Raw genomic sequence first — 27,883 nt, 5'->3', positions numbered from 1 at the left:
TCCCAGCGTCTCTTCCACTTTTCAAAACAATCGAAAAGTGCTTTTTCAGAATGGTTATCAGCTGCCTTGTCGCATTCTTTTTTATCTCTTCAACGCCAAGAATTTCGGGCTGCAGTTACAGGGGACATGCTACAAGAAGAAAACGATGACCCAGGTTTTCTTAAAAAGGTCATAACTGGAGATGAATTATAGGTGTACGGCTATGACCCTTAAACCAAAGCCCAATCTTCCCAATAATCGTTGGCGAGAAAAAGGAGAATGCGACGAAGCAGCTGTTGACCATTCCAAAAAAGGGCTTTGCCGATTGTTTTGAAAAGTGGAAGAGACGCTGAGATAAGTACAGATATGAGGTCCCAGGGGGGAGTACCTCGAAGGGGACTAAGGCCTCAGTGTTCTAGGTAAGTTTTTTTTTCAAAATATTGCTAGGCTGGATAGTCTCCAAACAGAACTCGTATATAACGTTCCTTTCGTTCCTTCAATTAAATTTCATAATCCCAAAATAAATTTTACCATATATTAACATCCGGAAGTCAATTTAATTGCAATTCTGTGTGAAATTTCTTTTTTTCCAATCCAAAATAATTTTTCACCTTTGTTTCAGCTGCGGATGAGAGATTTCGCAAATTGATGCGTGAGGAAATCAGGAAATGATTTACTCATCATGAATGGGAATTGGTGATTAAGATTTATGCGTGGTGTAACTTGAGGTTATTTTTTAGTTTGAGGAGGTGGCATGCTAATGTTTCTTCAGTGTATCTATATTTGATGAAATTTATTGTCTCCGGCGTAACTTTATGGACTTTGCATAGCATATAGAAATGAAATTAAATTATTGGCTTTGTACTTCCACGCACTTTATTTAAAAACACGACCCAAGTTTCGACGTTGAACGTCATCATCAGGCTTCTTTGAGGACCACCTGATGATGACGTTCAACCTCGAAACTTGGGTGGTTTTTTTAAAATAAAGTGTGTGGAATTAAAAATTCAATTATTTCCTTTCAATCTATATTTGAGCTTGCGAAATCCAAAGTAAAAACCATTTTCTCAAATTCATTTACTCGTTCAGAATTAAATCACCTTTTAATAACTCAGCTGAAAGTAGTAATTTAGATGTTTAACATATTGTGGAGAGAGATCCCACCGGCGTGAGATTGGGAGATACTACTGCATCTTTTTTAAGGAGCAGAAATCTAAGAAACCGTGTCATCCTCAGCCAATAGAATAACCGCAGCATCTTCCATTTGTGAGGTATCTCAGGAGCTAGTTGGAAGCTGCTGCTTGGAAGATAGGCATGCACTCCCAGTTGGATTTAGGACTTTGCTTACATATTTATTTTTTTGAGAATTGCATTATTTACGCTCGGATAATAGTCAAACTTGAAATAAGGAGAAAATATTTGCACAGCTAAAACATCAGATCCATCCATTCTTTGTAGTTTGGGGAGAGTAAAAGAAACTATGGCGCACAGAATCGTTATGATAAACTCTTTATATTTCTCCCTTGAAATCCACTGCTCTGGCAAATGAGCCTGCTAGGTAGGTATTCTTCTTATGTGTTCCCGGCAAATGTTGTCACATAGGTATACGAGTATTGATATTCAAGTACCTTGTTTTTCTCGCTTCTGTTATTTCAACGCACCTAAATTATTACCGGATTTGCATAAGAATGAGACCTTTTGTATTTCACTGGGAAATTCATATCGGGGAACAGAGACGTGAATGAATAAACAGCAAAACTACATTGGTATTAGTAATTGGAAACATCACGAGAGAAAATTGATTTAGGAGCTTGCTCCGAAAAGATAACGATTAAAGTAATTGCTAAACTTGAGTCTTCATTGAACCAGGTATTAATTTTGTACCTTGTGGTGTAAATTTAGAGGTTTGGATGTCTTTAAGGAAAGGATTTAGGGCAAGCTATTAAAAAAAGCGTCACTTTTTTCTCTCGGGGAGTCGGTAATTCGGTTTCGGATGTTAGGGTGGGTGAGGATAAGGGAAGCATGTGCCTTGGAGACGACTCCTACGATATGAAATTTAGTTTCGATATTTAAAAAAATGAAATAGCACCCAAAAATCGAATATATTGTGTTTTAACAACACATTTGCACTTCTTTCTGACTTACCGGCTTCTTTTTATACCCGCTCAATATTGTGATCATATCTGATCCTCATCCTTCCAGAAATCGATCCAGGTTCCGCTTGTCAGTACTAGGTCTTTCACAAATTCAGCACTCTAATTATCAGAGACGACTCGCCTTGGATAAAGGCTTTGAGTTTGAGCACTTTCTTCAGGGGTCGAATTAGAGACCAAAAATGCAGGTATTTACTACTAGAGACGAAAGTACCGAATAGAAATAATGGATTAATCAATTCCAGGGCATGCAGTCCTTGCAATTTTTGAACGTTATTTCCGGGACCAATGCAAGCTACTCGTTATCTGTTAGGAATGACGATTGGTTTCCTTACCACCAGTGGTTTAACATTCCACGAGGAGAATAGTCAGGCGTCCACTAACTGAGCAACTAAAATACATTTTCAACTCAGTACCTCTGTTAGAATGACAGGAAAATATAACTCAAACTTAAGAAGTCTGGCTGGCAGACGGTACAGTGGCAACGATTGATTTTATTTATTTATTCAGCCTTTGTCCGAAATCAGTACTTTTTGGCCTTTACATCGGACTGTTAACAGTGAAAACAATGGAGACGATGACAAACACCCAAGCCCTAGATGGAGGCAAACCCACCCAGGCGGGGTTCGAAACCGTGACCCTTGGATTGGCAGACGAGGACGTCATCCCACCGTTTAATCAATTTATTTGAGGTCATCAGACAATTGGCGTCATTTTTTCCTCCAGTAATCACCACGCTGGGTTTCCCATAGAACTTAATGGGCTAACTTTCACGTAGGAAAATAAAGTTATCAAATATATTTTTTTCCACAGCTGGATTTTGGAGCAATACATTCAGATTTATAGCCTTGCTTGCGAGGGGGCGCGAGTATGCCCTCGTGTGTAGTAAGGTGTGTAAATTTGGGAAACATTCGTAACAAAACTGTCTCAGGCTTTACTATGTAGAAATTCTCAACTTATGAAGAAATCCCAATCAATGCTTCACAAGGAAGAAACGATACGAAGTTAATTAGTCTCAAAGTAAACTTTTCACAACTATAAAAATGATTTATGAATTCTACTCTTTGAGTGGAATTAACTAAGTATTTGTGTCGTAACTGCGACGTTTACTTTGAACGTAATTAGGTTTTGAAAATTTCTTCCTAATGAAACATTGGTTGGTTGAAAGCAGGGTACAAAAATTGAATTCCTGTTCATTAGCATTTTTGATCCACGTGAGTTCAGAGAAGTAGTATATCCATTATTGCCAAGCATATTTGGCAATGGTAACGATATATCGCATCACCTTTCCTGACTCCACTCTCTGATTGCAAATATATTAATCCTCCGTCCGACACGCAGATGAGTGTCGAGTTAACATGCCACGAGATGAGAGGTAAATTTAAGGATTAGGCCATGAATAATCGCTTATGATCAGAAAATATAGAAAGTTTAGCTTTGAGTGGAAACTCTATGAAGTAAATAAAAAATAAGCTTGGTAACGTTCCGCTAAACTCCAGAAATATAATATTTGTAATACTTCACGCATTATACATCTAATTATTTGAGATTTTACAAAGTGAAAAATCATTTATCGACGTTAAATATTTCCAAGTTACGACATCTGTCATCAATTTAAATCCTAAAATAATATGTCCATATTTTGTTTCTTGGTTCATTTTATAAAGAATAATATTGCCTTTCTGTAAACGTACCCAGTGCAGAATTTGAAAGATGCGTCCGGGAGTATTTTGCAGAGTCCTCACTTGCTTGATTTTTTTTTTGGAATTTCCATCAGAATGTCATGTATTAAAATTCTATTTTATATAATATTCCCTGCATCATATACCCACAGAAAGGTGAGATCCGTAGAGAAGCTAGAATTTAAATCAGTCGCCTATGAGCTCCAGTCATTCCTCATCAAGTTTGGTGACGTTGGCGTCTATTGGCGCCATCAATCATGATTCATACGAACTATTAATTTTATTGAAACTTTCCTAGTCTATTTATTTCAAATAATGAAACATTAATAATATAACATTATATATATATATATATCATTATTATTTTATAAAAATTTAATATATATATATATATCATTATAATTTGTTATCTACCACGTGGATGAAGGTTTTTCATAGTATTACACCTCGACCCGAATTTCAGGTTTATCTGTCCATACGTCAAGTACTCCCTGTATTGTAAATTTCACTGATGTCCCTCCAAAAGGTTTTATTCATTGGAGTTTTAATAATTGCGCTTACCCGCGCTAATTTTTCCGAAAATCTTCGGTAAAACGAGTACGTATGTTTAACTTGGAGTCTTATGCTTGGATACTGTTACTCTTATAATCGTTAATCAAAATATAAAGGAACTCTCCGATGTCATTAAGGTAATATTTTAAACATCACAATAATATTTTAATTGTTGTACAAATATGTACACCACTTAAGTCGTTACACTGGGAGATATTACTGATAAAATTTCCGATAGTTTCGTGAAAGGAAACAGCGCATTGAATCAAATACGATTGGTGGCATTTGTTGATGCATTTAGCATCAGCAAAAAGTAAACGTATATTAATGCTCCAAAATATACAATGAGTATGTTATATAAATAATATAAGTCAAGAAATATATTTTAGGACTAAATTCCCATGCATACAAATATATATTTGGTAATTAATTTCTAACATTAATGATTACTTTTCTCAAACACTCAGAACTTCCATTGCAACGATTAGTCAAGTTTCACAATGTATTCATAAATTGTTATCTTTGCTATAGCTAATAATTTATGAGTACCTGCAACAACAACAAATATAAGTGGCATTATTCATCAGAAAAATTTAAAAAAATACGACTATAACTTGCAGTGTTGCTAAATAAATTTCAATATGATACAAATAAAAAGAATTAAAGTGACTTTTTATCCCTAGAGGTTCGCGTAATCAATCATTAGCCGTATTATTCAATAGCTAAAACAAACATTTCTGCATCTCAATTACATAATTTGCTCTGCGCAGTATATTTCTCACTCTCCTTATTTTTCTTGCCTCCATTCACGGAATCAAAAATGTTTAGTCTTAAGTTGCCAGCATTTGAAGTAATTAGCGATCTTATTGCCATTATACCTCCCCGGTGGCTTAGGAGATTATGCAGAATGATCACAAGTTCAGTCGAACACCAATATTGCATCACGGAACCCATGTCTATGAATTCGAAACCGTAACGACCGAGGTCGGATTGGTGCAGTGTGTTGTACTAGATTCCTACACCAAGGTCCTGGGGTATACGGGGTATTGGCATTCCAGTGGTGACATTTACCTGTCATTCTAGGCCAATATGAAACGTTGTGTAATGAGCATTGTGCCACCACAAGTACAACACACCAGCCTTCAATTTGACGAATATGGAATCCTAGAATGTTTTGTTTATTGTGGGTTTAAGCACCAGATGAGAGGACCCATTTCAAATCAATTTATCTTCTACCTATATTTCATTTGAGGAACTGAACTATCCTAAATGTGAAAAATTAATTTTGTCCTGAAGTTTTTTTTGCCTCCAATAACGATCTTCGGAATAAAAAATTATCAAAACCATGATTCCAAGAGAACATCCTCTGGTTATACAATGGTTTTCGCATTAAGGTCGCGGTGAAATAGATTAAAATAAATCAGTGCGTCTGTATTTGGTTTCTCCAGGTTTCCACACGATAAATCACCACCATTGGACATATTTTCATCATCCTCTGCAGTAGCCCGCCATCACATGGTGTCAATCATCAGCTTGAAAAGAAGAATCACGACTGAGACATGCCATCAACCCTTGAAATATATTAACTACGCCAGTAAGTATTAAAATAGTTTGTGCATTATTATTCCAGGTACCTTTTTCTTTACTTCAACTCCGTTTCATCTTTTATCCCTTCCCCATTGATAACGATAAAACACCGCCACTAATTTATTTATTCACCGTTCGTGCCCAGGAGGTCTTCTTAATAATAATACTTCAAAATGGTGTCTTTCTTAATTTACATGGCTAATATTACAAACCAACATCCGGGTCATGACGTGCTCCGATTAATTCGACGCTGAGAGATTCAATTCCCCGCACGACACAGACGAATGCTCGAACATAAATCCGAATCGCCGGGATGTTTTCATCGCATAGAAATTGAATCTCCCCTGCCATTTGGGCCCGATGGCGGCGGTAATAATTAACGGCGAGACGATTCCCGAAGCACATATGAGTGAGTTCATGCATCGAGGGCAGTCGTGGATTGAATAACCTCGGCTAATCCACGTTCTTGAACCTAATGTCCCACATGGGAATCGATCCTCTCTGCCCCAGGGGGTGGGTTGTACGAGGAAGGTGACAAATGAGCCAGCTTGGAGGGGGAAATCCATTGGTTGCTTTGATGGGCAATGAGGGTCGGTAAAGCCATGAAACTTAAAGCTGACAATGTGGTAGTACCCTTGGAAGGAATCTTTTAACGATCATCTTTTCAAGGCGAACTCGAGAATGGCATTGGTTCCTGGCAAAATGGAGCGTCCACTGTTATGTATATGTATGACCGGGCACATCTTCCTACAATATGTAGCTCGAGTCACTACAAACATATGAGGAAAGGGGTAAATTTGGTATATTACATAAAAAATGATTTGTACATGGGTTATTTGGGTTAAGAAACAGTGGAATTACTTGAGTTAGAACAGTAAAGGTGTGTCCTTCATGAATATCCTTGGTTTCACCAGTGCGGTCGAACCATTAGATAGGAACTAAGACAACAAAACAGCTGGAAAAAATACCAAGGGATCAGGTCTATTTAGTAACTCAATGGAAGAATAACGAGATGCCAGTTCCAAAAATATTTTTCCAATCATCATCAGGTGTCATGATGCATTTTTACTATCATATTCTAGTATATACATACCCATTGGGGGAATGGGAAGATGGGAAAAGGGGGAAGGGTAGGGAGAATGGTAAGCTATAATATGCTTTTTACTGCTTAAAAAGGAAGGTGGGGGAAGGGGGGCAGTTACTAATATATATATAAATTAATATTGATTTATATTATTAATTTATATATATAAATTAATAATATAAATCGCTCTTAATAAAATAATATTTTTGCGAATCACAACTGACAATCAAACCAAATCTAAATATTTTTTAAAGTAAAAATTAATATTCTGTGCTGTTTTTCATGTTTCTCAAGACTAAATTATCGATCTGTACAAATAATCTCGTTTATTTGGCGATCACGATGCGAGTGGAGGAAATAGCAGCCTTTCTATCCGGTCGATTTCCCTTAATGAGCCGCAGTAGTTCGGTCCGGTGCTGCATTGCGGACATTGTATTATTTCCTTGATGTCAGAACTGATGCCGCATGTGGTTGCCGTTGCGAAAACCTGATTATTGACCGATGGAAGCACTTCTAACAGATAATCCATGTCATGTCTCGTACCGTGGATTACCGCTTCGAGCAAAACGATTTTGTGTTTAAAGATTTTCCTCAATCTGTTTTCACCGCGCACCTATGACCTAGTCATAATTTACGTTGCATCACGGAAATTTCTTGTTTCCCCATTTTGGAAGTCTGTACTGGTAGTAATCGTATCTCGCTGAATGCCACTATAATAAATCCACTTACCTTTATGGATACCGTTGAATCTATTATTCCTAATATTTGAAAACAGTTACACCTTTTACATAGATATAACATAACGAGGCTGAAGAAAATAATGTCCATGAAAAATGTGCGTTCTCTGCATTACAAAATTTTTCTATCAATGACCACAGAGTTCGATGATAATTTTAAATTTTTTTGGTAAAAAAAAACCATCAGTGTACTCTAAGAATTATAGAACGCCAAGTTAACAGAAAAATAACTTGCTAATGTATAATTTAAGTTTATTATGGTTATCAGTTATATTGGTTGATCAAACAAATCACTAGCTATGAGCATATATTGAATGCTTATGAGATACAGGGATGGGCAAGAATGGAACAAATTTAGACAGTAGAGAAATAGACGAGTGCGAAATTAGAATACCAATGTAAAGCGAAGAGAGAATGATGTTGAAATTAATCCGAAGAAGGAAGGAAAAATGAATGCAGGAAATATTGAGTGTCTATAGAATGTGGAAGATTCTGATAGAGGCAGAATGTGAGGCAAGAGGTTTAAGAGGAGGAAAAGGGGAACTTTTCAGACGGCAACGAGGAAAATGGAAACATTTTAGACTGCAACGAGGGAGAATAAAGCTTTCTTCTGGGTGATTATGATAAGGAAGGCCTTTCGAGTTGTCTTCCGCATTAGTCCATCTTATATGAAAACAATATCGCAAGCATTCCAGCCGACATCTTTAGGTTAGAGGTGTCTAGTAATCTGAAGAAGTCAGCCGGGGTGCCTGCGAAAGAGCCGTCATGCTAGGTGGACCAAAACGGGAAGAAATCCCTGCCAGACCTCTTAGGCATAAAAGGAGACAGCTAATATCTAGAGTTTAAAGATGGATTTAATTTATTATGAGGCGTTAGGGTATTTAGTGTCATTTAAGGCGAATCAGGCATAAGCTAAGTGGAGCGGTGTTCAGCCTCTGGGTACATCAACAACCTATCTAGTCCGGTAGACTACAGATAATCGTGGTTTCAGTCAACCATTTACTAATTAAGAGTGCCGATAGGAAGGCAGAAATATACTTAAAAATACCATAGTACTGAAAGTGTTTAAAGTATAACGCACCCCCTAACATATTTTGTATGGAAACAAAAATAGAGTATGTCGGGATAAGCTTAAATATCTACAAATACCTTGAGTATGAAGTATTTTAGGAGTGTGAAAAAAGGAGATTTGCTAAGGTTACGAATGAGTGCACCATGAAAGAATGTTTTTAATGCGCCGGCAATGGACAACTGTTAAAAAAGTGCTCCTCTTGGTTTTTTTAATATTGAGCGAATGGTAAAGTTGTATTTTCAAGCAGATATACTTAAAAAATTCAGAGTTAATGCTTTGAGATTGGTAAAGGAGAGTAAGTTCCCTGGAATAACCTAAATTAAGGCTTCATGTTACTTTTCCCACCCCAAAAGGGAAAATTTTGGATGGTGTATTTATTATATTTACTAATTATGCAACTCTATGTAGAATCGTTAATTTTCATATTCCAATTTCCGTAATAGGATGTTAGTATGGCTTATCAGCATTGCCTTTTGAATTGATTGTAGCACCACAATCTAATGGGGAGACAACCTGGAGTTGGAGATCGATGGTTAGTTGGCAACGTGAAATTTCTTCTCTCCGAAGTAATTTTAACAGAACTAGTTGAAATGTTCTTTGCAAATCGATATAAAATTGAAATTTCGTGTAAAAAGTGTTAATTACTTGTGTTTGAAACAGATACTCATATGGAGAATACTCAGATACATTTTATGCAGCGAAGCCTTACATACACGTATAAATTTACCTCGCGTCATTACTCCAACTCTTATTCGAAATTCAACCCTCACACTTGAAAACAGCGACTGCTTACTTAGCTGTACATATCGATGTGCCCATCGCATTGGTTATAAGATTGCAGAATCCTGGGTTTATCCTCGATAAAACACGCCCCTCACTTTTCAGAGTCAACCTATGCGCATTCTGCCGTGAGCCATCGCACTGCTTAATGGCATTTTTCAAATCGTCACACCGCCGGAAGTAAAAACATATGCCCTTCGTTTCAGTGCGTCTCCAAGCCAATAAATGCGGAACTAGGTCAGCCGCCCACTTCCTCCCCTCGTCCGCATGGAACGATAAAAACGAAATAAACTCGGCGCTTAACGAGATTTCCACTGTTGTCGTATGAAATCGATATGCACCCATTTCCCTCTCGGCATATAAAAGCCTGAGGGAGGATGGAGGGGGAGACAGCGCTTTGGAAGGGCAATGACAGACGTACGCGACTGAGGAGGAGTAACCCTTGCTCGTATATTTTCGTCCGTGGAGCGAATGGCCGGCCTCTCGGACGTCTCCTCTTATCAGTCTGTTTACGATTTGCCTTCTTCCTATTGTTTTCTCCAAGCCAGATAAAGAGGAAGACAACGATTCTGATTCACAGCAACATCGTTCCCGAACGTGATTATTTCTCGTTCTATTTCGCGTGTACATTGTCTTCCTGAATGGGCGCTCGGGAGCTCGTAACTGAAATCGTCACGCGTCAGCTCTTTTAGTAGATACTTTCACTAAACCATAAGGGTAAACTTAAGTGACAATTGGCGGGCTTGGTTATTGCTTTCAAGTTGTGATATTCTGCACTGTGTAAGTAGGAATTTTCATGATAATCAGTATACTCTTAAATATAATTAAAATGCCCTTATTAATATATCCCAAACAGTACGTCTGCGCAAAGTTACGGGGGAATGGCGATATCTCACATTTTGCCACACTAAATGTTCTCAGTATGATTTCATTATAAATTCATTCCTTAACGTTGTATTGTTTCTGTGATTCTTAGGGCGCACCTCTCAGCTCAATCCTTCTATCTGATAATTGCATGTTTCATGGTATCCACTTCTGCCGTTAATTTTTTCGCGCTCCTCATAGGGTTATCCTCTGTTGGTCGAATGTTTCTGCAGGGAAAGTTAAGGTTCATTACAACTGAGAGCCCAAGCGCTATTTCGTTTGTCAATATTACTTTATTTTAATTTATTTTGTTTTCATCTCGGATAATCAGTCAAAGAACTTTCATTTATTGTAATTGGTAAATGGTGAGGAAGAACTCTTTTGTGGCACCGAACAGAGTAGATGTTAACAGTAGCTTGCAATTTAATCAAATTTGTTCCATTTTAAAAAAATCATCTATTTATTTATTTAGTCCGAAAACAGCACATTTTGGCCTTTACATCGAACTATCAACAACGATAACAATGGTCACGTTTACAAACACCTAAGCCCTAGATGGAGGGAAACTCACCCAGGCGGTAATGGAACCCGCGACCCTTGGAACGGCAGACGAGGACGTTACCCCGCCGCCACCGGGGTCTGCAAACAGATGGGAAAGAGGCAACGAGAAACCGGCAATAATAATTTCGAAACTCTAGTTTATGGAAAGCAGTTGTTTCACGAAGCCGAATTTTTTTAAATAAGACTCGTTCCTAATATCCTTTGACTGACTACATCCTTTCACTTCGCTTCTTTCGACACCTCATAATCACTCTATTACGTCTCGTTTTTCTACGCACGCCATGCCCTCTCCTTCTCTGAATCTCTCTCCCTCTTCCCATAATAACATTGTAGTAATTGCGCAAGAGATTTACTGGCCCTATCTCATAACCCTTTCCATCCTCTGGGTGACGCAGTTGACCGCATTAATTCCACCGTGACCGAGGGCGCTCCGTGCACTACTGCACATTTTGCCAGACCTTGGCGGCTGCGATGAAAAAAAATACGAAAACAAATTAATTTGAAGGTGGATATAAAATGACTTTTGTATAAACTTATATGCAAAAACATTCCTAAATGTTGCCATATACATGACTATGTATATATATATATATATATATATACTACCTTGATCAAAAAGTTCCCGGAATAACCACCGTGTGGCGCTCCCATCGTTCCGATTTGAATTCTGTTTTTTTTGTTAAATTGGTACATCTGTTGTTGATATTCCCTTTAAATCTTAGTGTCATAACTTGACATTTGCAAAAGTTACGTAGCCAAGAGTACATCTATCTCTGTGTGTGTTGGCGATTTTTTACAATTTCAGAAATGGATTTAAATTTGCAACAACGAACTTGTATTAAATTTTGCGTAAAAAACGGATTTAGTGGCGCACGGACGTTGGAAATGTTGGAAAAGTGTTTCGGCAACGATTCTCTAAAAAAAACGGTCGTTTACCAGTGGCACGAGCGGTTCAGAAGTGGTCGTGAGTCAATCGAAGATGATGAACGCAGTGGCAGACCATCGACATCGAAAGTCGGTGAAAAAATTGATAAAGTAAAAGAAATGTTGGTCAATAACCGCAAATTAACCATCAGAGAAATAGCGGAGGACTTGAACATTGCCTATGGATCCGCCCAAGACATTGTGGTTAATGATTTGGGTTTCCGTCGTGTAGCAGCAAAGTTGGTGCCAAAAGACCTCAATTTCATGCAAAAAAGAGACCGTGTTGACGTCGCAAAAGACATGATTTGCGAGGCTGAATCCGATCCCACATTCATCAAAAGGATCATTACTGGAGACGAGACGTGGGTTTATGAGTACGACACGCAATCCAGACATCAGGCAAGTGAATGGCGTTCACCAAATGAGCCGAGACCAAAAAAACCACGTCGTTTTCAGTCAAAAAAGAAGGCAATGCTGACGGTTTTCATGGATTACAACGGTGTAGTGCATCATGAATTTTTGCCAGAAGGCCAGACAGTAAACAAAGAGTATTATTTGGGCGTTATGAGACGTTTGCGTGAAGCAATTCGCCGAAAGAGACCAGAAATGTGGGCAGAAAACTCGTGGATTTTGCACCATGATAACGCACCGTCGCACAGTGCTATCATTATTCGTAATTTTTTGACGAAAAATGCAACAAATACCATCCAACAGCCACCGAATTCACCTGATTTGGCTCCCTGTGACTTCTTTCTGTTCAATCGAGTTAAAAAACCATTACGGGGAACGCGTTTTAGCAGCCGAGAGGAAGTAATGGAAAAATCGCAGGAAGCACTGATGGACATACCGAAAACCGAATATAAAAAATGTTTCGAGGATTGGATCAAGCGATAAGTGTGTTGCAGTCGATGGGGATTACTTTGAAGGGGACAATATACGAGGGTCATCCGGAAAGTAGTACCCGTTCGTGCCGCATGAAGTGCTGACGACGCGAGTAGCCGCTGGACGAGGTCAGATAGCTTCAGTGGCTTGTCTGCCTTCTCTGAGCCAAGTTGCGTGACGCTAGCATTGCCTGTGTTGTTTCTGTGATTGTTTACAATGTTTAAAAAAATTGAGAACGCCGCCAGTTGTGAAGTGAGGGGAGTGATTAAATTCCTCAATGCAAGAAACGTTCGCCCATGTGATATTCATCGCCAATTAAAGGAGGTGTATGGAGACAATGTAATGGACGAGTCGTCTGTTCGGCGGTGGTGTCGCAACTTCAACATGGGGAGGGGGAACACACACGACGATGAGCGTTCGGAGAGACCGTCTGTCATTACAGACCAACTGGTGAGCTCAGTTGACGAATTCGTGAGGAACAATCGGCGCGTCACAATTGATGACATCTGTGAGCATTTTCCCAATGTTTCTCGAACAATTGTTCATGAAATTGTTAAACACCATCTGCATTATGCAAAAATTTGTGCAAGATGGGTCCCTCGCGTATCTCAATGAGCTGGCGGCGAAGGACTATGCAGCAGGAATACAGAAACTTGTCACACGTTATGACAAATGCCTTAATTTGCTTGGAGATTATGTTGAGAAGTAGTTTAAAGTATCCTCTTTCAAATAAAATTTTTTATGTTTGTTAATATTTACTTTTGTGTCTTTATTTCACGAACGGGTACTACTTTCCGGATGACCCTCGTAGATTTAGATGAATAAACTTGTATTTTTAATTTTCTGAATAAATTCCGGGAAATTTTTGATCAAGGTAGTATATATATATATATATATATATATATATATATATATATATATATATATATATATATATATATATATATATATATATATATATAGGCAGTAATTGACTTTATCCACAAATAATTAATTGTCTTTGAATAAATGGAATCGGGTGCTTGGGTTCGAATTTGTTTTTACTGCGTATCGTGTGAGGGAAGAAATAATGCTTGAACACGAGTATGTTGGTGAACCTATTTATTCTTTCTTATTTTAAACGGTGATCGAATCTACCAATGTGATTTGGTGATATAATTATTCCCTCGGTGACAGTAAAACGCGGATGTTCTGTTATGTTAGAAGTATTTTTCTTAAGGTCTGAGTCTAAATTGTTCTCCTAGGTTAGGACATGTGTGGGGAGAGGGAGGGAGCACGCGAGGGGATGGGATGACGGACGAGTGAGCTGATACTGAATTAATCCGGGCTCCGACGCTCAAAAAAAGTAGGACCTCTCGCTTCTGAACGTTTGAAAATGGTAACTCCACTCTTTTACTTGGGACCCCTTTTTGTGTCGATTGTTGCCATGCTCATGAGTTCCGAAATGGATGCTGTTATATGAACATCCGATGACTATTTCAAAATCTTAGAGTAGAAATGGCCTTCGTTTGAAGAGATTGCTCATCAATTGGACCGTTGGATCCCATCTGCCTTCATTTGATTTTATACATCTACATCTACTTAATACCCCGCAAGGGGGTGTGGCGGGGTGTGTTAGGACACCACCCGTAATTAAGAAAAGAAAAAAAACCGCATGCAAAAACCACAAATTCATACATCCACGAAAAAACATGACATACATTCATACAAGAACACTTACACCCCACACACATGCAAACACTCGAACTACCAACTAACATACACATGCACCTGAAAGTATACCTAACATCTTTGCAGTATTTAATTTTGTTCCGACTTGTAAATTCAATGTTTTCGATATTTCTAACGTGACTTCGGTTTCTTACTATCATGATTTCTGATTGTTTGGGGAAAGAATGAGTATTTGTATCTATATGTACTGGAATCTATCTCCCTAATTTCATCTTTGTGGTCTGATCTACCTTCTTAGTGTGGGGCCATTATAATTCCTTCAGTGCCATAGTTAAACTCGTTTGTTCTGAACCTTTCTGAAAGTCTAAGCCTCACTTGTTCTCTCCGCACTTCAAGTGGTTCCCAGCCTAAATCCCCTAAGAGACCTGTCACACTTGTGTTCTTATCATAACAATTTTTAACGAATCTAGCGGATTTTCTCTGGACTTTATCTAATTCTTATTGCCAAACTGTCTCCCAAGGATCTCAAATACTTGCGGCATATTCCAAATGAGGCCTAACTAGAGCGATAAGTCCTGCCTCCTTTCGATTTCTCCAAAAAATCCGTATTGGCTTTACTTTCTTTGGTGGTAGTGAATCAACATGTTTTCACAACTTTAACTGTTGGTTATCTAGCGGATAATTTTCTCATATTCACTTCCACTGTTAAAATGTGATATTCCCGTTCAGATTACATCCCTATAGCTTCAGTAATTTCTCGCACTTTGTCAGCGGTCCTCCACGACTGTTTTATGCACTTTTTCAATATCTTCTGGAGTAGTGGCACATTTTGGCCGACCACTACGCGGATGATCATCTACGAGGGTAAAATGAAACGTTCTCGGCCCAACTTTCATTTCCAGGCCGTAGTCTTCCATCTCAACTGAGATTTTCAGTCAATATGCCTTATTCGGGAAATTGAGAAGTTCCAACACTGGGCAGCCCGTTTCGATAAAACTGTTACGATAAAACGAAAAGCGTCACTGAAATGCTTCTGGAGTTGGGGTGGGAATCATTAGAAGGAAGACGGTTCAATGCTAGGTTGAACTTACTAAATAAATTTAGATCCGCATGTTTCAGCGACGAGGTCTTGCAAATTTTTCGCACTCCAAGATACATTGGTCGCTCGGATCACGTATGTAAAATGCGGTAAATCGTTGCCAGGACTAGCAGACTCAAGGACTCCTTCCCACGGACAGTACGGGATAGCAACTTTAGGGTTATACATAGGTAGCAAAAATTCCACTTGTCACTCTCAGCATCTAGGGAATAATTAGTTCTACTCAATGGCATGCACTTTCACTAATATACTCAGTATATGGGATCCTCACGAAGCTGTACTGATTTCGGAACGGGATCGCGTGCAGCGTAGAGCAGCTAAATTTGTAAAACTTTATTATGATAAACTTAGTGGCGTATTAATAGACCAGAGACTTTGGCGATTCTGCTCGGACATAGGAGCCTCCTTCGTCGACCTGAGGCCAGCCCTTCTATCGTGCAAGACTCCCCTGGACCGATCTGGGGTCCATTACACGGCGGAAGCTGGGAGTAAGATAACGGATAGGATACTCGACCACTATAGGCTTTTTTTAGGATAGAGAGTAGGTCGCTAATATCTGATATAGCTAGCGCAGAGAAAATCATTAATGAACAAATAAAAGAAACGGACAACACTGTCATTGATGTAGAAAGATATTTGACTCGCACTTCTCCACAATCGCGTCCTAAATTACAGTCAGTCATAAATACGTGCGTCATTCCAAATAAAAATAACCTATCTATCCTTGTACTAAATTGTAGAAGCCTCAAATATAAAACTTCGGATATCGAGCACATGATACAAAGCCATTCCACCGATATACGTAGCATTAGGCGCAGAGAGTTGACTGTGTAATTATATAAACGACCAAGAAATTTTCCCAATAAATTTCACAGTTTACCGATACGATAAAGGTACAAATCCCGGAGGAGGAGTTTTTGGCAGTGAAAAGTATTTTTGAAAGTAGACAATGCGTATTTGAAAATAATAACATAGAAAGTGTTTGGTGCACCTTACTGCGAGCTAATCAACCCAACATTAACTTATACTCTATCTATAGGCCTCCACACTCAGATGTTAAAACATTTCATGCCCTTTATGTATATACCTCAATAAATATACAAATTTTCACGTAAAAATAATAACAGCATCAGCATAATTGGTGGTGACTTCAACCTCCCTGGCATCGATTGGGACAGCAATAGCGTTAAATCTCAGACATTCGATCGCGGATCTTGTAATTACTTATCCTGGATAGCTAATATCGTGGTTCTTGATTATCGAGGCAATAGTGCGTTGAAAATATGTTAGCTGAGCTTCATTATTTTCCGAAATACATTGGGCTGCAGGTCACTGTGTCAGTAAATTACTTCACTGAATGGATTTCGAGGATATGGTGCGAGACGATCATTACCTCGTGTTTCTAATTCTAATTATTTTCCATGCTGTAAAATTAATACCTACATTTCGGCCCGTCCTATATAGTTCATTCCAAGTCGGACACAATAATATGGACCTCCTGGGTACCCAAATAGCATGGAAATTTTCTTTAAATTTAAGGGGCTTAGTTAATGTACCTGAATTCAATAGTTGATTCGGTATTCCATACGCCTGCTTGCAATTCCCTCCGACTGCTCAGTGCATGTGCATCATTGGGCGCATATTGTTGTAAATGCCAAAAAAATATTTGCAGTGAAAAATATACGGAAAACATAAATTTCATCTATTGCACCGGGTCAGTACTCTTTATGGTCTTTAATATTCATCAGAAAAATACTGGTACTTTTTTAAGCGAAGCCCATCTCTAAATGAGCCCTTCCATGACGAAGTAGGGATATTGGAAAGAATTCCAAATGATTGGAGGAATTAAGTCAGAGCAGGAACTTCCCAAACCTGTCTTTTATTATGCAACAATATATTAAAACTCCAAATTACCCTTTTATGCGGAGAATGCGTCAATCGCAAAGTTCTCACGTTTATAGTGGTGAAAGCGAAGATGAGCAATAGAAGATGTCGGCAACTGAGGCCGAGTTAATTAGAATTGCGCTATGGACAATGTTTCGGCACTTTGACCAGAAGCGAGAACGGATAGAGGGGAGGAAGGGGGAGTCGAGGGAAAAGTTAATTCAGAGAAAACGAAATAATATTCGGAAGACAATCCACATTTGCTATATACAATGGCTAAAATGGTTTTTCCTTTCTCATCTATCATTAACTTGCCAATAAATGATGGATCATCATATAAATTCTCAAATCAATGCTGGATTCTTACTGATTTGATGTGACTTGTTCCTCTGACGAAAAATTATGTTGGTCCGAACACCGTTGTGAAATTAGAGAAAAATTCGAGTCGAATGACAAGGATGCTAAGCTAAGACACCTTGGCCTTGAAATATTTACTCTTTCATTCGCGTTTTGCTCCAAAAAAAAGTACGGTTGTCGATCTGAAGGTCGGTTTCATGGGTCAGAGCTCACCTAGTACTAAGCCCAACGACCCGTGAAATGCACACAATAGGGTAAGTTTTCATGGTAGGTATGGTTTCTCTCCCTGTTGCATAACCTAGGAAGATCTGATACCTGAAAATTCATACATTTTGAGTGCCCATAGGCTTCTTAAGGAATTGAACCGTCTGGTCAGAAGTCAAACACTCTACCCACTGGTCTACCACGGCTTTTTTTCCCTATGTTTATTCCCCAATTAAGTTAGCATTATACCTATTGTATCACTAGGGGATGTAGCTCAGTGGTAGAGCGTTCGCTTTGCATGTGAAAGGTCCCGGGTTCGATCCCCGGCATCTCCATCTTTTAGCGAAATTAGCGGCATCTCCAGTTTTTTTATCCATTCGAATATTCCATTGCTAACCGAAGGACTATTTTGAAACTCTTGACGCTTCGTTCATGGTGCAGCCCTTTCATTTGCTCATTACGAGAGTCTGCTGTGGCTTTTTTGTCTTTTTTATGCCCTCGTGTCCGTAATGAAGGTGGGGAAAAATTCACTGATGTTGCATTATCTTCCTTAAACATCAGTAAATGGAATAAATCAAAGGAGACATTTTCTCTACCCCACATTTTGTCCTCATGTCCGAGCCTTCCTAAAATTTAAAAATATACTAACCGAGAACGGAAATAATTGGTGACAAATTTTCATTCCTCGCAACAATTTAAGATGGAAAATATTTAATAGACCGTAAGAGTAATAAGCTTTATTTTTGGAGCTAATACGTACTAGCAAAACTTATTTCGTCCTGACCAAGTTAGTTAATTACATTTTTCTGTTAAGTTGAGTAAGTGTAGTAAAGTAAATGTAGAATAAATAATCAATGATCGATTTTAATACTAGGTATGTTTGTATATAATCTTCCGCGAAATTTCCTTTATTTTAGCATGTACAACTCCTCACCCGCATAATATCACTTCTCACCACGTGTAAGGTAGTGCAGTTGGGCTGGTTAGGGCACGGAATGGAAATAATGGGCACAAATAGAACCTAAATGAATTTGAAGGAAAACGACAAAAAATCGATTTTCATAAATCATGTTGCCGTAGCAGAAATTTTCGCAATCAATTATAAACCGAAAATTGGTGACATCTCGTAAAACCAAAGTTTAAGTAAAAATGTGGAGGTGCCGGGGATCGAACCCGGGACCGTCCACATGCAAAGCGAACGCTCTACCACTGATCTACACCCCCGACTTATTTAACAGGGGATTTGTATAATTATTAAGCGTTGTATATTAGCCATGGTACGCACGGGATTGAATTTTTTAATCACAAACCTTAGCGCGTGCGCATGATAGATACGCCTCTGTAAGATTTTTCCACTTAAAAACTGTGACAGAGGTACACCCATTTAATGGAGACTAGGGTTGTGGGCGAATGTAAAAGGGTATGGAGGGGAGACTGATGCCATGTAGCATGGTAGCATGTCATGCATTTTTCTAATTTTTGGTAGCAATATTGGCAACATGAACTCGCCATTCCTCCATCTACAATATTTTTTGCTTAGCTTATAATAGAAACTTCTCTTAAAGTCCATTCTACATTGGGTCTTCAGTCTCAAGACTTGCCACCGGATGATTTTAATTCTATCTTTCAAAATTATACTTTCACAGGCTGTCTCAGCTAGTCACCAAAAACTGCTCTAGCCAGGTTTTGAATTTTGTCTGACTCATAAACTTGTGGCCTCACTAAGGCGGAATAGCCTCTCTATTTTTCTTTCTTATTATTTATATGTTCCTTCGACTTATCCAATAAAACCATTTACCATTATATTTCGGTTCATTCCGTCCTACGCGGAAACAATACCAGGACCTATACAAGCCTTCTACGATTCTCCAATCGGATTTCCTGTTTCTGTACTCATATCCGAATTTATCGAAAATTTCGTAGCCTCTAAGTGTTATTTATAACGGAAGTGGGTCAGATGACGTTAATTGTCGCTGTGTAGGGCGTTCACTCCTCGATGACCCGGACGTTTCCGGCCAGGGTGGGAAATAAAAAAATCGCAGTGTCTTAACATTCTTAACCAACCTCGAGAGGGAGGCATATAGTATCCTCCCATTCTGGCTGCCCGTCGAATGTGACCAGGCGTTTCATCCCTCGTGCGAGGGAGAAAGGGTAATTATATTCAAAACTCCACTCATTCTTTACTTTCTGCTCATCCGAGGACGACCGCCTCCCTTCCCGCAGGTTCCCCCACTCTTAGCTCGCACCTCACTGACTACATGCCCGAATGCGCGCATATATATGTATTGCCTTCTTTATTTCTCTCCGAGTTCTTTCACAGCCTCATCTGGTCGAGCCCGTTTGACCTTCGACCATTCTCTCTTCTCTCTCTCGTGCCCTTCCCCATCCTCCTATAAAAAATCATCCCACTCATCTTCGATCTGGCTCACGCCCACTCTGCAGGGATGTTTTGGCGGCGCCAATAGAAAAATTATCGAGGAATTTGACGCCCATATTTTTTGAAATAGTATTTTCGAATGAATGCAGTCATTTGTTTGACGTGCCGACACTTCTTTATTTTGTGTATGTTTTTAATTTGATTTTCATGATTTGTTTCTTTCGCGTGATCTTCCAGGTATTTTTGTGCGTTTTTGTTTATGGTTGACATGAGCCATGTGTACGAGGCAGCCTTTGAGCTTGACAATTTCCAGTTTCAAAATATGTACTCGTATTTTCTCGAAATTGTCCCCTCACATGAAACTTCAACAAGTCAGAATTCAATACCGGCCGTGAACTATGAACTGGGTTAATCGAAACACTGCTCAATCCTTCAATTGTCAAACTTCAAGTTGGAAAGTTTACGAGGAACAAAGGAACGGGAGGAATGGTCATGGCGCAAGTTAAAAATTTTGTGATGTTTCCAATATACGCTGCATCTAAAGTTCGCTGTATGAGGGATCGTTAAATTAATGGGTTGGCGTTGTAGCTTTCGAGTAGTAGTATTTAGGGAAGGCGACCGACAGCTGACATCATTTGCGCTTTTAGGGATGGACAGGAAAGGATGAAGGATGGAGAGAAACCCGGCGTCGGCATTAGCCTATTCTTTACGAAAGGCCCAGGGGGTTCGCGGCTTAACGCCCCATCCGATGGACGGCGTACTCACTCAAAGTGCCCTCCACAAAGCACTTCAGGTAGGGATCGATATACAACTGAAAAATATTCAATACCGCCGGGATTTGAACGGGCCCTCTGGGTGGGAAGTCAGTACGATAGCCACCGAACTATCTCACGTAGCTTTCGAATGGCCGAATTGTGCCATGAGCCATTGAGTGTCAGATGCGAAGAAAATCTCGAAAAACATTTTACTAAAGAACTGAGATAATGAAAATAAAGTGGATTTTATTTCCAATTGTTGCAACCGAACCCACACAAATGCCCGCGCTGACTCATTAGATCTATTTGCACATTCGCCTGTTTTTCCTATATTGTCCAGGTTAGTCAATCCTGACCAGTGAATCATCGAATTTATGGTAATGCTATATTGATGTCAGAAGTTAATTTTAATCGTCCCGTCGCTCTCGCTCTTTTACCAAAAATAAATTAAATGGCGTCGTGAAAATATCTTATGCCAATAATTATCGAATTTTTCGAGGTGGTATCAATAAATATGACGTCTGCCCCTGCTTCACGCCACTCCCACATATCTCACAACATCCTTTTCTTCTTTCGCCCGCCCCCCAAAACCTTTCGCGCGGTCTCGATGATGCAAAAACGCCCCTCCCCTTCGAGCCTCCGCTCGCAACAATGGGCGAGTCGGAAGAATTTTCGACGCCTGAGCCTTTATAAGGAGCTGAGTAGGAAGGAAGAACTGTCCCTGTCTGCTGAGAGGGATGGGAATGTAGGAGGAGTAGAAGAAGGACAGGGTTGGCCAGCGAGTACGGGCATGGGAGTGGGGAAGGAGGGTTTGAAGGACTGTGATAGGCATGGGAAGAAAGGGAGGGAGGAGGTGAATTGAAGCAAGCGGTGAAGGAGTGTGATGTGTTGCCATCCTCGTCGCCGCAGGGTCTTACACGTTACGCTAAATCAGTGAAAGTGGCAGATTGTCTTCTTGCTTGGCGCCTGCCTGTTGGAGTGAAAAAATAATGGAATCTTGGAGCATATTTCTTAAATACGAGTTCTCTTTCGTTGGTGTTCTCAGAACACCGACGAAAACTTGAAGTCTGCATGAATATTTTAATTCTGTTCAGTTCCCTTTTCTTTATATGTTAAGTGGAAGAATGGACCATAAGGTCCCAATTTCGCCCCTCTATCTATCTATATGTCTTCAAACAAAATTGAACAAAAATTAAACATGAACTTTTGTGTGGCAACTCGAACTTCCCAAAGTACCACATTAGAACTGAGGTGAATGCCTGTTCCGAAAGGACTAAGTAATCCAATATGAATGCAACAGGCTTTTAAATAAGCTGTTGGTAAATATTAGAAGAACGCCCTCTCGAATTAGCTGTGAGTGGAGAGTTATAACACCTATTCTTATTTTTGACATTTTGTTGGAATCTAGGATTAAGACTTTTGTCTGCCCAACTTAGGCAACTTTTGATATTTTCATTCTGTAAGCGAGGCATATCGATTAGCTGGTATGCGCATTTACTTATGTCGTAAAAATCAAGTGTTAAAATCAAGTTTGATATGCTTGCCTCCGTGGAAAATAAAATGGATTTCATATTCTCTATTATTGAATGGCATATTGCATTACAAATTGATAGGGAATAATAATGACGAAATCGTGCACTTATTTCATACCGTTTGCAGAAATGTAACTTCTAATTTAACGATGAATAGTAATTGCGAGCAATGCGTAGACCGACAGAGTTAGTCTTCTAAACAATACATCCCCTTGATGAACAGAGATGGCGGTTACGAATCCCATATCTGACATGACACTCAGGTAAACTAGTGATTCGTTCACAGGTAAATATACAACATAAAAACCAAAGGTACTCGAACCACAAGTAGCTTTTTACCACAACAAACAAATCTTATTAATACAATTGAATCTTGTGTATTGAATGTTCGGGAAAGATGCTTTCCTTTTTTTATATTTTTTTAATTTATTTATGCATACCCTGCAAGCCACCGCCAGGGTGTGTGGCAGGGGGTGGCAACACACACACCAGAATAATGTAACTCGAATATTTCCCATCTGATTTTGATTAACCTTAGTTTTCTTAATGCAGATGCTTCTGAGGTGGTTTTTCTTGCTCGGTTCGATACTAACGTCACTTTCTTGTCTTTGACTCGGCCTCGTGTACTTGTGTTTACTTACACCCTCCGTGTCGATAGCTGTAAGCGTGGATGGATATGTTTTCCCAGTAATTCATTGCTGTGGATTATTTCTGATTTAATTCGAAATCCCTCTCCTAAGACCGATGAGGTCGCTACTAAAATACCGTCTGTATATTTTTGCTTGTGTCACGGTGGATGACGACAGTTATCGATGAATAATGAAACTACATCTACTCAATTGCCTGCAAGTCGTACTACGGTCGGAGAGATCACGTCAATAAAATGAGATAGATTAAGTGTAGAACTGATATATTTAAAATTTATTTTTTCAGGAACGATAAGAGATCAGAATAATATTCCCCAACCACGGTAGGGTCATATTCGGGTCGAAATTATTCTAGTGCGTATGCATCCCCTGCCACACACCCTAGCAGTGGCTTGCAGGATACTAAAATAACTAAGTCACCACAAGGGCATTTGATGGCGGGTGAGGTTGGGTAGCTGAGCTCAGAGTTCATGCATGCATTGGAATTTACACGTAAATTAGCTCATATACAAAAACACACGCATCCATACATACACACAGATACATCATGCAATAATACACTACATCATTAAAGTCTTTTCTTGAAGAATATATGTTAGAGTACTTGGGTTGGATTTTATTATGTTCATAATATCGTGCGAGGGAAGAACGAATACTTGAATCTGTAGTGACGGTGTTTAGCTCTATTATTTTATCTCGCTGGTCGAATCTACCAATATAATTTGGTGCCATGATAACATGATTCTCATGATTATTTTAGATTTTCCGTCGTTATTGCCAATGAAAAAAAGTATGGTACCATTAATTCCGGCGTATTCTTTCATTTATTTAATACAATGATAAAAGTTCCCCTTAGACCCATAGGATATTCACTCAGGAGCAATAAGTAATAATTTGTATTTCCTCATAGCTGCATTTATGCATTTTAAGTGAGTTAATTTCAAGTGTGTCACACATGTATAATTTATGGATGAAAAGCAAGTGGAACGCCTCACCGGAAAGAAACCTCAGGCACGAGAAATCAGGAGGGAAATGGAAACTCATATAAAATATTTCATCCTCTCTCCTTGGACTGCGCTCACACTTCCCCGCGAATTCGTACTTGTGGGGATTACAATGTGCTAAAATACTCTCCTACGAGGACATAAAAACTCGTGGTATCAAATCTCTGAATCGGGTTTGTATGTTGTCTTCGAAGAAACCCAAGCTAGGGACAGTAGTTAGCGACATCTTCGATTGTGTGGAGACGTCTCTCTTGGCACGATTGGCAGAGATCTGGGGAAGCGCTGTCTGCTACTTTTCAGTGCTTAGCTGTATTCTCCTTTCGCGGTGAGCTCCCACTTCATTAATTCATCGATAATGCGGCCAATGTGGTCAGTAGGTATTCTCCTAAAATGTAGTTATTTGTGGCATGTGTATTTTGTGTGAGCAAGGAGTGTAATGATATTTCCCTGTCTTTCACATTTATGTGATTGGAAAGGTACGAACAACGCTCAATACCGAACATTATCTTATGGGAATAGCTAATCACATATTCTCAATTATCCAGGGGCTTTAAATCCTTTGACTGACTTGAGCTTCAATGTGACTAAAATGCTATATATCCTAAAATGAACTGGTTTTATCTTGTAATTTTGGAAAATAAGAAAAAAAGATTAACAATATACACATAATAGAATGTTTTCTTTGTCGTATAAGTCCCACGCGACTCAAGCAAAATAGATTTCAATCTTAACTGAAAAGACAGCGTGTTGATTTGGGTGTTTTCATGTGGCTGTATATTGATTTTCAGTCATGGGAAATATTAGAAATTTTCAGAAAACCCTAAGATAGATGGGTTACTAAAGTATCTTTCATATTTCTTAATCATGATACTCGTAATTGTTAGTGTTAATGTAAGGAGCTGGTTTTGAAAAAGTCATTAAAGAATTTCTATGTGGGCGTAACAACCATGAAACTGTGCTAATCGTTCCCCTTGTGCCACGCGTTGTCTCTCTCTCTCTCTGACCATATAGCAGCCAATGAGAGATTGTCATTCCATTTATCCTTTGAGGCTCGCCTAATCTCTTCCCTTCTCTTGCGTGTCGGCAACACATTAGAGGGGTCAACTCGACGAGGGTCTTTGGGGAGGGGATATGGATGACCCAGGACAACAACTCTATTGCAGAGAGGGATGGACCTCTCATTATTTGGTGTGAGGGAGAGATTTTCCGGTGTGTTGGCGTCCAAATAATAATCAAGCATCGCATGCGTCACGAGGCACACGTGTGTGGTCAAGCGTCGAACACTCGCCATCTAACAAACAACGTAATCATTGCTTCGGGAGTGTGGGGAATGAAAATTGTTCATCCGTTTATTAGCTGATGTCCGTAAATTAATTGAAAATAAAATCAAAAACCCAAATTTCTCCATGAGCACTCGTTGTTAAAGTCACCGACTGGTAACATAATTCAAGTATCGATACGTGATACCTTTTACGGAAGACATCTGTATGATACAGTCGTTTCCCAAATTATCAGCGTCAATTTTATTTCCATGAAGTTAAATAAATTCTAATTGAATCTTTCAAGACCATTGACATAATGACACAATAAATTTGAAATATTATGACATAATATTTCAAAATGTTATAAAGTTGTGAGAGAATGCGACTATGATTAAAGTTTCTACGTACTTTTAGCTAATCCATCTGTTGCGAATCATTCTCGTAATATTTTAACAATAAAATTAACAAAACTTAAATAAAATACTAAAGAGTCACAGGAAGGATTAGAGCCAAATTTCGGAATGGCCGATAAATCCATTAACTACCACTAAAAAACTAATCCGATCGGATTATGGATATTTTACGCATACATTTAATTTCAGTCGTGAGATCGGCGCATAACCATAATCAGGTTTAATTAATCAGGTTAATGACGTGATGTTCACTCTGGCGTATGAATTTCGGAGGTCGGCCTGTTTAGTCTCCCACTCTAATCTGTATAACAGCCTTCAGCGCGACGGCAGATCCTTTGGGCATATTTCTCCGACAACACTACCTCTATCACTCCCCCGGATTATCCCTTTTGGCACTAATTGCATAAGTCGCGGGGTGCTCACATATATAACCCAAGGAGAAAAGCAAACGATTACCTCGATTGCACATGTACAAACCGGATATTCATGAAAGGCTCTCCCCATCTTGTGCCATCGGGAATCTCTCTCTTTTCTACTTTTACGTTACCCTTTTTATAAAGCTGACTTCCTCCATCACATTTTTCACTCTATTCAGAATATTTCACAAATTATGGATTGCTTTGTTTCCTTGAGGAATTTAAAAAAAAGGCTAGCTTTGGAAAAAACTTGATCACGCGAATGACTTTATTTTCCGTTTCACGCAATTCATTGAGATGTGGCATCTGTTAGGCGAGAGCAATTGAGTTACTGACTAACTTCACTGACAATAAAAGAAACGGGGCGGTGAACTAAAATGGATATCCTCTCTTAGGCAAGAGCTCTCTCCACATTCTATCGAGATTAAAGTTAGGTCGAGTCAAGGTTATAACATTTCAAATTTATTTACCTTAAGGAATGAAAGCAAAATCTTCTCGTCCATTTGGAGAGTCATTGAAGAGTTTTTAGAGCCAAAAATTACCATTTTGTCATATCGATTCATAGTACTGCGTGTTTGGGAAAGTTAGGTTCAACTTAGAAAGCTTCATAACAGCATTCAAAGCTATTCGGATGTTATGCATGTTTTTCAGATACACGTATTTGTGTCTAGCCTCCTTTTTATAAACGATATGTATTGCTTTTTCTGTTTCCACACGTGCCTTAGCCCCATAGAAACTAACTATGACACATGTCAAACTCAAAAAGGACAAACGACACAATAAATTTTCCCAAAATTTAATCGGATATCACTTTCCACTTTCTAAGGAAATTTAATTCATTCATTTAAGATTTAAGTTCATTCCTCATAATAAATATCAGTATATACTTTTAAATAAAGAAAAATAATATTAAAAAAAATAGCCATTGCTCTTAGGCAGAGACCTTGGGATTGGGATTTACTAAAGATTTGGGTAATTTAATAATAGCTTCGGCTCCGCTCGTGCTCAAGTCTAGGAAAATTTTGTTTCACCGAATCATTTTTCACATTCCTCTGTAACTTCAATTTTATTACCTTTATTTTCGTAGTGAAACAAGAAATTTGAATATAAATCAACATGTATTAAGGCTTTACATAAAAACAGCCGGCAGGTTATGAGTTGACAGAGACCCTTTGTATCGGAGTAAATAAATAACTTTGAAAGTATTTGAAAAAAATCAAAAAAAATGAAAAGATCGAAAGAAAATTATTAATCTGGTTGCGAGAACGAAATGCATATACGTATTTTACATAAAAACTAATTGGTAAGGTACGGGAAACGTTGGTGAGAATTCCTATTTATGTATTTTAATAGGAGATAAGTAAAAGTGAAAGATTTTGGTCGTTGCCGCTTCCATGTAACTTTT

General features: G+C 38.8%; 2 non-coding genes across 2 annotated transcripts; one reads left to right on the top strand and one right to left on the bottom strand.

Annotated features, from left to right (window-relative positions):
* Positions 1-18,335: 18,335 nt before the first annotated feature.
* On the top strand, positions 18,336-18,407 carry TRNAA-UGC (transfer RNA alanine (anticodon UGC)). Its single transcript has one exon. It is a non-coding gene; the product is annotated as a tRNA-Ala (tRNA).
* Positions 18,408-19,224: 817 nt separating this feature from the next.
* TRNAA-UGC (transfer RNA alanine (anticodon UGC)) lies at positions 19,225-19,296 on the bottom strand. Its single transcript has one exon. It is a non-coding gene; the product is annotated as a tRNA-Ala (tRNA).
* Positions 19,297-27,883: the final 8,587 nt, after the last annotated feature.

Source organism: Hetaerina americana, unplaced genomic scaffold (assembly GCF_022747635.1).
Source record: "Hetaerina americana unplaced genomic scaffold, ioHetAmer1.1.p SCAF_24, whole genome shotgun sequence".
NCBI classification, from domain to species: Eukaryota; Metazoa; Arthropoda; class Insecta; order Odonata; family Calopterygidae; genus Hetaerina; species Hetaerina americana.
This window is presented reverse-complemented; position numbering and strand designations above follow the sequence as displayed.